The following is a 10745-nucleotide window of genomic DNA, read 5'->3' as shown; positions in this document are numbered from 1 at the left end:
AAAAAAACAAACAACCCGATCAAAAAATGGGCAGTGGACATGAACAGACATTTCTCAAAAGAAGATATGAATATAGCCAATAGACACATGAAAAGATGTTCATCATCGCTAATCATCAGGGAAATGCAAATCAAAACTACACTAAGATATCACCTTACCCCCGTTAGATTGGCAAAAACATCCAAAACCAAGAACGACAAATGTTGGAGAGGTTGTGGAGAAAGAGGAACCCTCATACACTGTTGGTGGGAATGCAAACTGGTACAGCCACTATGGAAAACAGTATGGAGATTTCTCAAAAAGTTAAAAATAGAAATACCCTATGACCCAGCCATCCCATTACTGGGTATCTATCCTAAGAACCTGATATCAGATATCTCAAGAGTCCGTTGCACCCCTATGTTCATCGCAGCATTATTTACAATAGCCAAGACGTGGAACCAGCCTACATGCCCAGAAACTGATTGGATAAAGAAGATGTGGTATATATACACAATGGAATACTACTCAGCCATAAAAAAAGACGAAATTGGCCCATTCACAACAATGTGGATGGACCTCGAGGGCATTATGTTAAGCGAAATAAGTCAGTCAGAGAAAGACGAACTCTATATGACTCCACTCATAGGTGGAAAGTAGTATATTGAGAAGGAGATCTGATCGGTGGTTACCAGGGAAATAGGCGGGGTGGGGGGAGGGCACGGAGGGGGAAGTGGTGTACCCACAACATGACTAACAAAAATGTACAACTGAAATTTCACAAGCTTGTAATCCATCATAACATTAATAAAAAAAAAAAAAAAAAAAAAAAGAGGTCCCACAAGGAGAAGAGAGAGAGAAAGGAACAGAAACCCTATTTGAAGAAATAATGGCTGAAAATTCCCTACCCTGGCAAAGGAAACAGACATCCAAGTTCAGGAAGCACAGAAAATCCCAAACAAGATGAAGTCAAAGAGACTCACACCAAGAGACGTTATAATTAAAATGTCAAAAGTTAAAGATAGAGAGAGAATCTTAAGAGTGTCAAGAGAAAAACAACTAGTTAAATACAAAGAAGCCCCCATAAGACTATCAACTGACTTTTCAGCAGAAATTTTATGGGCCAGAAAGGAGTGGCATGACATATTCAAAATGCTGAAAGGAAAAAACTTACGACCAAGAATGCTCTCTCCATCAAGTTTATCACTCAGAATTGAAGGAGAGATAAAGAATTTCCCAGAAAAGCAAAAGCTAAAGGAGTTCATCACCACTAAACTGACCTCGTAATAAATGTTAAAGGGACTTCTTTAAACAGAAAAGAAAAACTATAACTGGAAATACAAAAATTATGAAAGAAAAAAAATCTCACTGGTAAAGGCAAACATATAGTAAAGGTGGCGGATTAACCACCTATATAACTAGTATAAAGGTTAAAAGACAAAAGTAGCAAAATCATCTATATCTACAATAAGTAGTTAAAGAATATACAAAATAAAAATATGTAAAATATGACATCAAAAACATAAAATGTGTGTGTAAAAATGTAGTGTTTTTAGAATGTGCTCAAACTTAAGTAACCATCAACCTACAATAGGCTGCTATATGCATAGGTTTTTATATAAGAACCTCATGATGACCACAAACCAAAAACTGATAATAGATACACAAAAAATAAAGAGAAAGGAATACAAACTAAAGAAAGTCATCAAATCACAAGGGAAGAGAGCAAAAGAAAAAGAAAGAAACAGAGAAGAACTACAAAAACAGCCAGAAAACATTTAACAAAATGGCAGTGAGAATATACCTATCAATAATTACTTTAAATGTAAATGGACTAAATGCTCGAATCAAAAGACATAGAGTAGCTGAATGGATAAAAAAACAAGACCCACATATATGCCGCCTACAAGAGACTCACTTCAGATCTAAAGATGCACACAGACTGAAAGTGAGGGGATGGGGAAAAAATATCTCATACAAATGGAAATAAAAAGAAATCTGGGTAGCAATCCTTAGGCAAAATAGACTTTAAAATAAAGACTGTAAAAATGAGACAAAGAAGGGCATTACATAATGATAAAGGGATCAATCCAACAAGAGGATATAACTCTTGTAAATATACATGCACCCAGCATAGGAGCACCTAAATACATAAAGCAAATGTTAACTGACATAAAGAGAAAGGAGAAATTGACAGTAATACAATAACACTATGGGACTTTAACACCCCACCTGCATCAATGGATAGATCATCCAGACAGAAAATCAATAAGAAAACATTGGCCTTAAATAACGCATTAGACCAGATGGACTTAATATATATATACAGAAGATTCCATCCCCAAACAGTAGAATACACATTCTTTCCAAGTGCACTTGAAACATTCTCCAGGATAGATCATATATTAGGCCACAAAAAAGTCTCAATAAATTTAAGAAGAATCATATCAAGCATCTTTTCTGACCACAATGGTATGAGACTAGAAATCAACTACCAGAAGGTAACTGGAAAAAACACAAACATGGAGTCTAAACAACATGCTACTAAATAACCAGTGGGTCATTGAAGAAATCAAAGAGGAAATCAAAAAATACCTCAGAACACATGAGAAAGGAAACACATTTTAAAACCTATGGGAGGCAGCAAAAGCCATTCTAAGAGGGAAGTTTATAGCATTACAGGCCTACCTCAGGAAACAAGAAGAATCTCAAATAATCTAACTTTACACCTAAAGGAACTAGAAAAAGAAGAACAAAGAAAACCCAAAGTTAGTAGTAGGAAGGAAATAATAAAAATCAGAGCAGAAATAAATAAAAAAGAGACTAAAAATCAATTAAAATGATTAATGAAAGCAAGAGCTGGTTCTTTGACAAGATAAACAAAATTGATAAACCTTTAGCCAGACTCATCAAGAAAAAAAGAGAGAGGGCCCAAATAAATAAAATTAGAAATGAAAGAGGAGAAGTTATAACTGAACACTACAGAAATACAAAGGATCATAAGGAAACACTGTGAACAATTATATGCCAACCAGTTGGCCAACCTAGAAAAGCAGTCTTCCAAAACTGGGTCAAAAAGAAATATAAAATCTGAACAGACCAATCACTAATAATAAAATTGAATCAGTAATCAAAAAACTCCCAACAGGGGTTGGCCCTGTGGCATAATGGTTAAGTTCAGTGTGCTCTGCTTTGGTGGCCTGGGTTCACGTGTTCAGATCCTGGGCATGGACCTACACCACTCATCAGCCATGCTGTGGCAGTGACCCACATATAAAGTGGAGGAAGATTGGCACAGATGTTAGCTCAGGGCTAATCTTCCCCAGGAAAAAACAAAAACAAACGAACAAAGCAAACCTCCCAACAAACAAAAGTCCAGGACCAGACAACTTCACAGGTGAATTCTACCAAAGATTTAAAGAGTTAATACCTATCCTTCCCAAACTATCCCCCCAAAATTGAAGAAGGAATGCCACCAAACTCATTCTACGAAGTCAGCATTACTCTGATACCAAAACCAGACAAAGACACTACAAAAAAGAAATTACAAGCCAATATGCTAATGAACCCATGCAAAAATCCTCAACAAAATATTAGTAAATCAAGCTCAAAAATACATTAAAAGGATTCATGACCATGATCAAGTGGGATTTGTCCCAGGGATGCAAATATAGTTCAATATCTACAGATCAATCAATGTGATTCACCATGGTAACAAAACAGAGAATAAATATTGTACGATCATCTCAGTAGATGCAGAAAAAGCTTTTGATAAAATTCAGCATACATTTACAATAAAAACTCTCAACAAAGAGGGTATAGAAGGAATGTGCCTCAACATAATAAAGGTCATATATGATAAAACCACAGCTAATATCATGCTCAATGGGGAAAAGCTGAAAGCATTTCCTCTAAGATCAAGAACAAGACAAGGATGCTCACTCTCACCACTTTTATTCAACATAGTATTGGGAGTCCTAGCCACAGCAATCAGAAAAGAAAAAGAAGTAAAACCCATCCAAATTGGAAAGGAAGAAGTAAAACGGTCACTGTTTGCAAATTATGTAATACTATATCTAGAAACCTCTAAAGACTCCACCAAAAATCATTCGAACTAATAAATGATTTCAATAAAGTTGCAGGATACAAAATTAATATACAGAAATCTGTTGTATTTCTTTATACTAATAGCAATCTATCAGAAAGAGAAATTAAGAAATTAATCCCATTTACAATTGCATCAAAAAGAGCACAATACCTAGGAGTAAATTTAACCAAGAAGATGAAAGACCTGGACTCTGAAAACTATAAGACATGATGAATGAAATTGAAGATGACACAAATAAATGGAAAGATATACTATGCTCAAGAATTGCAAGAATAATGTTGTTAAAATGTCCATAATACCTAAAGCAATCTACAGAGTCAATGCAATCCCATCAAAATACCAATGGCATTTTTCACAGAACTAGAACAAATAATCCTAAAATTTGTATAGAACCATAAATGACCCTGAAGGGCCAAAGCAATCTCAAGAAAGAAGAACAAAGCTGGAGGTATCACGTTCCCTGATTTCAAACTATACTATAAATCTATAATAATCAAAAGTGTATGGCACTGGCACAAAAAGAGATACATGGATCAATGGAACAAAATAGAGGGGCCAGAAATAAACTCACACTTCATGTTCAATTAATCTGTGACAAAGGAGGCTAGAATATACAACGGAGAAAAGACAGTCTCTTTAATAAATGGCGTTGGGAAAACTGGACAGCTATGTGAAAAAGAATGAAAGTAGACAACTTTCTTACACTATATACAAAAATAAACTCAAAATGGATTAAGGACTTAAATGTAAGACCTGAAACCATACAACTCCTAGAAGAAAACAGGCAGCAAACTCTGTGACATCCGTCGTAGCAATAATTTTTGGATCTGTCTCCTCACGCAAAGGCAACAAAAGCAAAAATAAACAAATGGGACTACATCAAACTGAAAAGCCTTTCCACAGTGAAGGAAGCCATCAACAAAATGGAAGGGCAATCTACCAAATGGGAGAAGATATCTGGAAATGGTATATCTGATAAGGGGGTAATATTCAAAATATATAAATAATTCATACAACTCAATATCAAAAAAACAAACAATTCAATTAAAAAATGAGCAGAGGACCTGAATAGACATTTTTCCAAGGAAGACATACAGATGGACAACAGGTACATGAAAAGATACTTAACATCACTGATCATCAGGGAAATGCAAATCAAAACTATGATGAGATATCACCTCACCTATCAGAATGGCTAATTATCAAAAAAGATAATAAATAATAAACATTGGTGAGGATGTGAAAAAAGGGAACCCTCATGCACTGTTGGTGAAAATGTAAATTGGTGCAGCTACTATGGAAAACAGTATAGAAGTTCCTCAAAAAATTAAAAATAGACCTACCATATGATCTAGCAAATCCACTTCTGGGAATGTACCCAAAGAAAACAAAAACACTAATTCGAAAAGACATATTCACCCCTATGTTCATTGAAGCATTATTTACAACAGCCAAGATATGGAAGCACATACACAAACACACACACACACACACACACATATATATAATGGAATACTACTCGGCCATAAAATAGAATGAAATCTTGCCATTTGCAACATGGATGGACCTAGAGGGTAATATGCTAAATAAAATAAATAAGACAGAGAAAAACAAATATCCTATGATTTCACTTATATGTAGAGTCTAAAAAACAAAACAAACAAACTAACAAAACAAAACAGACACAGACTCATAGATATGGGGAACAAACTGGTGGTTGCCAGAGGGGAGGAGCGTGGGGGGGTTGGGCAAAATAGGTGAAGGGGATTAAGAGGTACAAACTTTCACTTATAAAATAAATGTCACAAGAATGTAGTGTACAGCATAGGATATATAGTCAATAATATTGTAATAACTTTGTATGGTGACAGATGGTTACTAGACTTATTGAGGTGATAATTTTGTAATATATATAAATGTTGGATCGCTATGTTGCATACCTGAAACTAACATAATATTGTATGTCAATTATACTTCAATAAAAAAGATGTTTTATTATTATGACATGACTTGAATGCACACAGGCGTGCAGTCTTTTGTCAAATCGAAGCCGTAAAATTGAATGTTGTCAATAAACTTTTTATATCAAAAAATATAACTCAGCTCACTACTTTCCATGAATATTCTTTTGTTATATTAATTGAAATTGCATTATTTGTATATTGATTTTGGAATGGCTGTCTTTAAAATATTGTCTTCCCTAAACAAATGTGATCTAGGCTTCCATTCGTTCAGATTTTTTTTATGTTCTTCAGTAAGCTTTATACATTTTTGATAAAGATTTCTTATTAGGTTTATTTCTCCGAATTTCATAGTTTTTATTCTTACAATAAACTACTCTTTCTCCTTACGTGGTCAATTGGTTACTGGTTATAAAAAAATACTGATTTTTTATATTGTTCCTGTGATAACTTTGCTAATTCATTACTTCAAATCATTTTTCAGTTGGTTTTCTTGTATTTCTAGGTTTTCAAAATACACTGGCTTACCAACTGCAAAAGAAAACCACATCAAATTTCTACATCTTTTTTCTAATATTTAAGACTCATTTTTTTTTTTTATTTTATTGCATTGTCCAGAACCTCCAGAACAAAGTTGAACAGTAATGATAATGATGGGAATCCTTTTCTTTAAGTAGAATTCACGAAGCAGAAATATAGCATCAACAGATAACAAAAATTTTAGACTGTTGTCTCGTGTTACTCAATTGTCATCTGCAAACATTTGTAGCAAATGTTACTTTGAGCAGCATTGTATGAGTGTCTGTCTAATTAATTCTTAGGCCACATTTTGCATCCAGTAAGTGTAAGAAATGAATCTGATCTTTAAAAAATGGTTCTGATGTTGAGAAAACTGTAAAGAAATAAAGCATACATTGGGCAACTTAGCATATCTAATCTTTTCAGAGATACTGATCAAGAGTCTATATTGATTTTGCAAGATCATTCCAGTGAAATACGTTTTTGATTTTGGTAGGTAAATACATTCTCAACATGGCTTAAAATTGATCTCTTTCTAGCACAAAGTATACTTTAACAATCACTGTTCTTGTCCAGTTATTGCTACGGTTGGATTATACCACCCTATTGTTTCTGACAGTGCATTCTTTGCATTTGCATCAGTTAGGTTTGTGAAATTCGTCAATTTCATTTTTAACTGAACTTTTGAACTTCTCATCATCTTCAAATAACTGGCTTGGCTAAAAATTGCTGCGGACTACTCCAGGCTCTGTGCAGTGCAATGCTGGAGGAGGTCTGCTAAATAGACTCTAAGATATATTTCATCATTTTACCTCATGCTCTACCACAGGAAACAGACGTCCTGGATTATAAATGGAGTAATATTTCTCATTTGCTTCCACTTCTACCCTGACTTAGATAAAGACTTTAAAAACAAAAGTACCTTCTGCTTTCTGCATGGGCTCTGCCCATTTTAATCACAAGAGTTACCCATTTCTTAGGAATCAAGAGCTAGCTAATACGGGTTCTTTCACCCTCATAGGGTTTGTGTCTTAAAAGGTTCAGAGATGACAGACACAGAAATTTAAAAGCAATATGTCACTCTTGGGCATAGTATTAATCTTCAAGTGTTTCTACACCCACTTGTTCTCCAGGAAAATTCCCCTCAAGTACCTCCTTGATGGTTGAAAATCCTGCAAGCTGGAGAAGTGGGTGCAGTCCGTGTTCGCAATTTTGATTCTTTGGATTATTGAAGTATCCTCTTGTAATTGCTTCTCTTCTATTTCTACACATTTATGTTGGCTTCACTTACTATACAGTTAGCTCAGAGCTGTTTTTGTAAAAAATAAAGAGCTGTTTAGTGAGGGTCTGTTGGTCTCTTCCTGCTTTTATTACTGTCAGCACAGCATTAGAAAGGACTATTTAATATAGCAGTCAAGGTCTTTAAGTGATTGCTCAACCAGCTCATCAAAATGATCTGACACAGCCTCTCAGAGCAAACTTGCATGGACCTTTCTTTATTATCTGTTGGTCATCAGACAGGGAACAGCTGCACAGACAAGCCCCCAACAGCAGCAGCTCTAAAATGCTAAGAGTGGAAAAACAGTAACTTTATAGTGGAGAAATCTGGCAGACACCTCCTTAATCAAGGGGTCAAAGCAAGGCCAGTTATGGAACAAATCAACATCCTAAGCCTGATATGAAGCACTGAGAGCACAACCTCATTTTTAAGGCATTCATTGCTGCCAAAAATGTGAAACCTGCATCTCATTGTGAGGAAACATCAAATTGAAAGACATTCTATAAGGTATCTGGCTCATTCCTCAAAAATGTCAAGGTCATAAAAGCCAAGCAAAGACTGAGAAACAACCATTCCAGATTAAAGGAGGTTAAAAAGATAGACAACTGAATACAACACGATGCAGGATTCTCTTTTGTTGTAAAGCATATTATCAGGACAATTGGCAAAATTGGAATAAGGCCTGTAGATTAGATGATAGAATTGTATTAACGTTAATTTCCTGATTTTAGTGTTTGTACTATAGTTTTATAAAAGAATGTCTTTGTTTTCCCAGTACAGAATCACCTGACCACTCCTAGCTACAAAGGAAAATGGAAAATTCAGTCTATATGTTAAGTATCAGTGGGCTGATTAAGAATCAAGTTTCTACTACCCCAGAAGAGGGAAGGAATAGATACCAGAATAAAACTAATGGTCTTAATCCTGAAGAATATGTCCTTGGGAAAGTTGTTCGTAAAGAAAAAAACAAGGTCACATAAGAGGAAGACCCATTTTAAGACTATAAAGGGTGATCTCATAGCTGGAAATGAAACTACGCCCTGGCCTCTGTGGACCGGAATGGAAACAGGGCCTGGGCCTCCTCACTATCAGGGTCTCTCAGGGGCCGCACAATCTCCTCTACTTCCCCTTTCCTTTGTCTTGCTCTCACCAGTTTCGTCTCCCTACCTGCCCCACATATGATTCCAAACGACATCCCCAGTTCCCACACCTGTATCACATGGCAGGTCCAGCTCTTACTACCAGCTGGAGTGCTCCTTACATCTCAGTTCACATGAGACTGGTCCCACTCACACTTTGTGAAAGGACTGAAGTTGACCATGATATGCATAGACGGGCTTTTGGACAATTGTCCACCCCTGGTCTAATCAAACGTGGCTCAAGAGAGATGAGGCAATGCCACATGGTCTCCTGGACTCTCAGATAGGGTGACAGTCAGAGGTTCTCCTGGAAGAATAAATAGGGTGAGAAATGATTGTGATCTCTGATATGGTACTTTAGATGGGCTGCAAACTAGAAGATACTTCATATTACTTTTCACTTGGAAAAAAACGCCAAAATGGAGATCATTTCCAGAAATAAAAAACTGTTGGTATCCATCTTGAGACCAGCAAATCAAGTAGCCGAAGTGGAAACGGACAGTAAACATGATGAAAGAAATTACCCCCAATAAAAGACCAGTATTGGCCTTTTCTCGAAGCCCTTTCCCCAAGAGCATATGTATGGAAATGGATGGGGCACGGGCGGGGCAGCAGGCGCTGAGTCCAGGCGATCTGCAGTTAGATTAAAAGAGAACTGAAACCTGTGAGGTTCCCTCCTCCCTCGGAAGCTTTCTGCCTTTACTTGAATATTCTTCCTAGATGCAGAAGGTCTTGGTAAATCTGGCAGCTGTCACAAAATACCATCTGTCCTAAGAAAATGGGTGCAGAGGTGGCTGTAACCCAAGGGATTTTCCCAAATGCTGTCAGCACGCATTTTTGCTGGTAGAGGAGCACGATCAAGTCCTTGACAAGAAAGTGAAAACCCTACAAAGCAAATCTCTGAAATCGTACTCACATGGGAACGGGTGAGGGTTTGGGTGTACGATTCGGGTAGTGGCCACCCACCTGGGAGAGAAGGGGAAGATGAGGAGGCATCCACTCAAGTCCACACCTGCTCAAGAGAGGCAGGAGGGAGGAAGAAGGAGAGGAACGGGGATTATAAGAAGCGGGCAAAGGGTGGGCCACGTGAGAAGCCATCCGCACCTGCTCAAATGTACGGAACCGTCAGTACCGCGTGTTAGTTTATTCTACAGCTGAGAGCATGCTCCTGACCTGAGGCCCTTGACACTTAAATGCTGTAAGCACCCTGTCTAGTTAACTGGCAGATTCAAAACTGTCCGCACAGGCTCTCTTTAAGGAAGTCAGCCAAGCATTTGAGAAGAAATTCTTGTAGCCTCGTTCTGCCATCATTGATAAGAGGAGGTTTTCTCCAAGTTGCAGAGGAAGCCATCTTCCTACATTTTGGAAAACCTCAGGCTGCTGATTCTTCCAGGTGGGCAGGCAGGTATTTGGTTCTGGCGCCTAGATTTTGGAGGAGTCAGCACTGTAATTGCTCATGCATCTCCCAGCAAAACTGTGACTGTGAGTCCCGTTTGCTTTGAGGTCACCCGTAGCGCTTCTATAACCAAGCCCTTGGCCATTGGCCTGAGCCAGTATTAGGACAACAGCAGGCTTGCTGATGAACGCATACTTCAAAGCCTGCTGTCCATGCAGTGGAGGCTCCCCGAAACACGCAGCAAGAGCTTCCTGATTCCACCAGATGTTTGAGAGGAATTTGGGAGAGGCCTCTGAAAACCAAAACCCCAGCTAGGCAAAGGCCAAATGCATACAGAGGAAAGGAACACAGAAATACATGCAAA

This window comes from Equus asinus, chromosome 8, assembly GCF_041296235.1.
Source record: "Equus asinus isolate D_3611 breed Donkey chromosome 8, EquAss-T2T_v2, whole genome shotgun sequence".
Classification (NCBI taxonomy): Eukaryota; Metazoa; Chordata; class Mammalia; order Perissodactyla; family Equidae; genus Equus; species Equus asinus.
The sequence above is the reverse complement of the archived record's forward strand: the minus strand, read 5'-3'. Positions refer to the sequence as shown.